Below are 6143 nucleotides of genomic sequence, written 5' to 3' on the forward strand. Positions count from 1 at the left end.
CTAATAGCACTGACTTCTTTTGTTGTTTCTGGTCAGGAAAAGACCAAAAGTAACTTACTATCCTACCTTCAAAATAGAAAAGTGCATCAAAGTGAGGTATGAGGAATAAGTCACTTATGTAAAATTCAACTCCCAGAAGTCGCGATACAAGTTGTGTGGCCTGTTTCACTAGGCAGTTCAGCTGGGAAGGTGTGGAGGGCTAATGAAAAAATGACTCACTGATGTGGTTTTGTTTAACTGAACCAGTTAGACAAATAATAATAAAGCTTAACTTACGGAGATATAATGGAAAATAGAGCATCAGTTATAGCTCAAACTCATAAACAAAACCACTCCATTTCTCTGTGTTAATGGTGAATCACTACCACACTCCTTGGCTACATTCTAACATGAACATACAGAAAGGATGCATCCTGGAATCTGCTTGCTCTGGGAAATGCAAAAGCAACATACAAGGCAGACAAATTAATGGCTGAGTGATGGAACAGGCTCAGAAGTTCTCAAGCAGGAAATCTCTAGTCATTTCCTTTTTGAGATCATGTGTACTACACCTTCATATGACCAGTTGGAAGAAACAGTTTTGGAAGAAAATCCACTAAGCAGTTAGCTGGAGGTTATTCTTTCGAAGCCCACACGAAAGAAAAGTCATTCTGGCAGTAATAAGTAGACAGCGGAAAGCTAAAATCAACATGTTAATGTCATCACTGATTATAATTGTTAAAGGCAGAGAAAAAATGTATAACTTAAAGGCATAAGGCAAGAGCAATTTACTTCTATAAAGCTTTTCTGATATTAAAAACACAATAATAATTTTAAAACACCAAACCAAAATGTTGACAGATTTTACATCAAATTATCTATCTAAAAGTTATGTTATGAAAGTAATGCATTGATATTTATATACTTCAGATATGTCCGTTTATAATATAGATAAATTTAAATTATAAAACAAAACATACTAAGCAGTATAGAAAATATAATGAATGATAATGACCAATTCATCTAATTTATGAAAGAATACTGTGTCAGTATGTTATGACTGTTTTTGATTATTCCCCAAGTGCATCATGATATATAATTAAAATATATAACCATTTTGTATGCTTTAAGATTTTCATATATTAAATTATACTATATGAAATTCTCTGTATGTTGTTGGAAAATTCCATAAACTTGACTATTGCCAAGGTGATTGATTGCTCTCCACAAACTGAGGGTAAGATCCCATTGCGGAAGAAACACCTACATATCTTTTTAAACACGACAAAGTTGAGCTGCTGTGGTCTACTGCTGTGGTCCTGGTTTTGAAAAGCTCTGGGAACAGGAAAGAGAGTATTCCTCTCTGGGATGCAGCTCTAGTGGGGAAATATTATTAGGACAGCATAGTCTTACATAATCTTGGATAACTCAGTAATCTAATGCAATCCTATTGAATATCATGAGATACCTCCTATTGACTAGTGTTCATGATACTGGAAGGTACTCTGTATGCTACCAGAGGAGAAAGCTAAATACTAACCTAGCTACAAACTCTTCACCCCTGTGGTCTAGTGTCTTTTGTACAAGAAGGTACTCTGTATGCTACAAAAGGAGAAAAGTAAATATTAACCCAGCTACAAGCCCTTCTAAGTACAGCAGTTACCTGCCTTCGTGATATGCTGTTGCAACGGTGGTACAACAGCTGTGAGAGTAACCAGCCACTATCTGATTGTTTCTAAAAGTTTATGCATTTACTTATTTGTTTGTTTATTTAACTTCTAACTGATTTTTGTGAATTTCACATCATGCACCCCAGTCCCACTCATCTCTCCATGTCTTAGTACCTGTCCTCTACCTCTGCAACCTCACCCCCAAAAGGAAAGAAAATCACATTGTGGAAGCTGTATATATCAGTATGTCCCATGGCTTACCTTTTTGTCCACACTTCCTTACTTATAAATGTTCATTGGTCTGGTTTGAGGCCTCTGGCTTCTACACTAGCAATACTGGATCCTCACTGGAACTCCTTTGGATACCCTCTTGGTACCCTGTATCATGGAGATCCTGCAGCTTTGGATCTACAGGACCAGCCCCTTCACATGGTCCAGCAGTTCACTGATTGGGAAGATGTTGGGGTGGGCCAACTCAAAGTCCTGAATCTGGGCCTGGGTGATATCTAAGCTGGTAAGCCTGCCAGCTATCATGCACCTAGAACCTTATTTTGTTAATTTTAGTTTTTATTTATCTGATTAATTTGAGGGATGATGCCTAGTTGTAGCTATGGCTAGCCTAGGAATTGCTTTGTAGGCCCATTTTACCTTGAACTCATATTTACCTGCCTCGGCTTCAAGTACTAGGACTATTGTCATTCACCACCACACTCAACTGAGAGAACTTTTGTTAATTTCATACTTACTATTATCACCAGGATGCTGTTACTTCATGGCTAGGGAGCTAGATCTCTTATCTTCATTGCTTTTTTGGTGTTTTGTGTATTATTAACTTTCACCTAGTTTTAATGATATCTCTTAAAACATAGCAGAAAATATTCCACTGTAATTACATGTATAAGTTATAATAGCTTAATGAGATTATAAACAAAATGAGTGCCATCAATTTTATACTAGCAATGGATATATGCCTTGAGAGGAGGAAGTGAGTATGAGTCAATCCAATGGAGCTAGAGGGCAATTCTAAATAGGTTAAAATAAGGCATTTTTGAATTGTACATGGATATCAATGTCATTGTTATAACATTGAGTTTACAATGTAGGCAAACTACACGTACCATAAAATTTCAATGAAGATCTAAGAATTATTAAACTAGCTGAAGGTAAAATGAGACTGAACACTGTTCCTTTGACTGTCAGTCGACGAGAATTCTGAGGTCAGTGTTACCATGGTCTGATGCTGTGGTCTGGTTTCACGGAACCCTGAGAACAGGAAAGAGAGTTTTACCCCTCCAGGATGCAGCTCCAGGGGGAAATGCCATGATGTTTAGCACAGTCTTACATAATTTTGGATGTCCCAGTAATCCAATGCAGTCCTATTAAATAATCATAATAATGGGATGCAAACTCCATACTCAGTCATGGGAAGTAACTGAGTAAACAAAAAACTTAACTACAGGGCTTTCCAATATCTAAAACAATTTTTAAAAATAGAAGACAGAAGAAATTGTGAACAAGAAGAGAGCCACAGAGATAAAAGCATGAATATAGCAAAATTCAACCTAGAATGTGATGATGATGCTGTTGAAGCAGAGTTTAGCACTTTATGGAGAGTGGCCTTCTTAAGGTCTTTATCCACATACGCTTTACTTTCTCAAATACATCCCGATCGTACTGTAATCCGGGTGCTCTAGCGATTCCTTCCCATCAAATACACTAGAAAACAGTGGCACTTATTTGTGGGTTTTGCTGAATCGGTGAACAAAGGCTTAAAGATATGCACAAAACGTAAGTCCAGTTTTGCAATGAAGAACTCACTATTTGGTATGAGTTTTGATATATATCACAAGGGATATGATGCCCAATACAATTAAAAGTGATGATGATATTGATAATAAGATTGGCTTTAAGATTAATAAAGCTGATATTGTAAAGCCTGAACCATGTTAGACATCCTCTTGGGTCATCTCCACTCCGCATTTGCATGAGTGTTGAGAAGAAAAAGAGGCACTCAAAAAAAGGACAGGCAAGAATGAGTAAGTGCTTCCCAAGGGAGAGTAAAGTAAGACATATTCAAGTGTGATATAAGCTCCTCAAGGAAGAGTTGTAGTTTGTATAAGACACACAACAATATATTGGAGTAGGCCAATTAATTCTGCTTAAATTGCCCTGGCAGGACAGCAGCTGTGGAAGTTCCTCACCACCTGCCTCAGTGTTCTGGGTTCGTGAATGAAAAACATAAACACACACACACACACACACACACACACACACACACACACACACACAACCTTCTATAGTAATATGCCTTAAAAACCTCAATGGTTGGATTTTTCCAAATTCTCCCCTCCCATAATCCTGAATTATTACTTACTAAAACCTATATTCCATCCTGGCTGCCACGACCCAGGCCTGTAGCCCCCTGGGCCATGATCCCTGTCTGTCACATGTTGGCTGTCTCTCTGTCCTACACTTTTCAGGACTGGTCTTTCTCCTTTCCCAGTATGGGGGTTCTAAATTCTTTTTCCTCTCTTGTTCTCCTTGCCTGTAAATCTTAAAGTCCTCAGTCTCCTTGCCCAGCCATTGGCCACTGGCAACTTTATTTACCAATCAAATCCAACTGGGAGCCCGGATGCTCAGCATCTTACATGCAGATTCTCATGCAATTTTGGGAACCCAATTAACATAATACAAGTGTCAGACCAAATCCACAGTAGCACTGTAGACTATGGACTCTTAAAGGGAGAGCCTTATATAGCTTGTCAATGATTTTCAAGGCCCATCTCAAAGGTTGCTAAGACATTCCTATTTCCTTTTGTTCTATCTTTTTGGCAGCTGGGAATTAAACCCCTCACCTCTGGAAGAGCAGCTATCTCTCCAGTCCCTGTGCTGTTACTATTTTATTTCAATTTAATTTATGATCTTCTTTTATCATATTTATTTACCAGTTTTATGTTCCTTATTTGTCTAATAATCTTATGCATATTTCTGAAGAGCCTCGAATCAGCAACAAAAACTTCCTTACTTGTCATCATTAAGAAATAGAATTTGTATAAACTTTGCCTTTCCACAATTCTTTTTTTTTTTTCAAGACAAAGTTTCTCTGTTTATCCTCAGCAGTCCTGCAACTTGCTCTATAAACCTATCCTGGCCTCAAATTCACAGAGATCCACCTGCCTCTGCTTTCTGGGTTCTTGGATTAAAGGCATGCGACACCACTGCCCAGGTCCTTTCTACAATTCTTAATCTCCAAGAATTGAATTATGTTTATTTTTAAAGAGGAAATGGAAAATGAACAGACATTTTGTTAACTCTAGAATCAAAAAGAATAAAACACTAGTTTGTCTTCCAAGAACTTATAGTTGATTGTATAGGAATACAAATTTTGAAAGAAGGTTTCCATGTAAGAAAACAAATTAATAAGTACCTAATAAGGATTCCTTCAGAAGCCAACAATGGAATTTAGGAAACTTCACATTTTAATATAATGATAAAGGAAATTGGAAGAAGTTTCATGAAGGAGGCATGATTTGAGTCATTCAGAGAAAATAAGGGATTCTTCAACTCATTTTCTTTCCCTTTTTCATTTAATGCATTTACTGATTATTTTCTTGGGACTCTCTGGGCTACAAAGTAGGACTATTGATAAGAGTTATGTTCATACAAATTCTTTGTTCTTTCCTTCATTTCACATCACTGCCATATCAGCAAATAAGCAAAGCAAGGGTTGTATAGGAAACCAAGTGAAGAGACTCCCGGTACTCTAGATTCTTTCAGAAGGGATCCTAAATTTCCTCACAAGGGAATGAGTATTCTGTTAAGTCAATATGACTGCATTTGCAATGTTCTGGGTTATATAGAGATACACATGAGTAATACAGGGTCTGTAGTATCATGATATATGGAGCTTGATGCTCATACAAAATTGTATATTTCAGTGTCTTATTCTTTCTAATTTGGGTCTATCCAGGATTTCAAGATAAAAGATTTAATACTTACTCAGTGTATTATTAATGCATAGTGCAGTGTCAAGTTCTTAATGGGACTTACCTTCATAGGTAGTTAAATAAGGTATATGATATACAAGAGCTTCAAGAAGGAACACGTGTTCAGTGAGTACAGCTGTGACTCATTCCTCATCTAACTTGAGGTCTGTTTTTTTGGAATAGAAAACAGACATAATGGAGGAATAGGCTGCATCAATTAGTAGGTGAGATACATGAGTATATTATTATAAGAAAAGTATTTAATCATTGTATAAAATATTTTGGAGTTGCAAGAGTTTGTTGAAATAAAACAGAGATGATGTTTTTCAAGAAGTTTAAATTGGCTACAATGGGTGGTGGACTCGAGGGACCCAACACTTAGAAGAGAAAGTACTGCGTTAGGCTTGTATATTATTCCACAAAGCAGTAAGTACACAACAAAGATGAAGAGTTTCAAAGGGCCACAGGAAAAAGAGATGGAAAGGATATTATAGAGAAACATGTGCAG

At 36.9% G+C, this 6143-nt stretch overlaps 1 non-coding gene across 1 annotated transcript; it reads left to right on the top strand.

Annotated features, from left to right (window-relative positions):
* Positions 1-3377: 3377 nt before the first annotated feature.
* LOC114612777 lies at positions 3378-3506 on the top strand. Its single transcript, XR_003710084.1, has one exon. It is a non-coding gene; the product is annotated as a small nucleolar RNA SNORA40 (small nucleolar RNA).
* The last annotated feature ends 2637 nt before the right edge of the window (positions 3507-6143 follow it).

This window comes from Grammomys surdaster, unplaced genomic scaffold, assembly GCF_004785775.1.
Source record: "Grammomys surdaster isolate TR1022 unplaced genomic scaffold, NIH_TR_1.0 126182, whole genome shotgun sequence".
Taxonomy (NCBI): Eukaryota; Metazoa; Chordata; class Mammalia; order Rodentia; family Muridae; genus Grammomys; species Grammomys surdaster.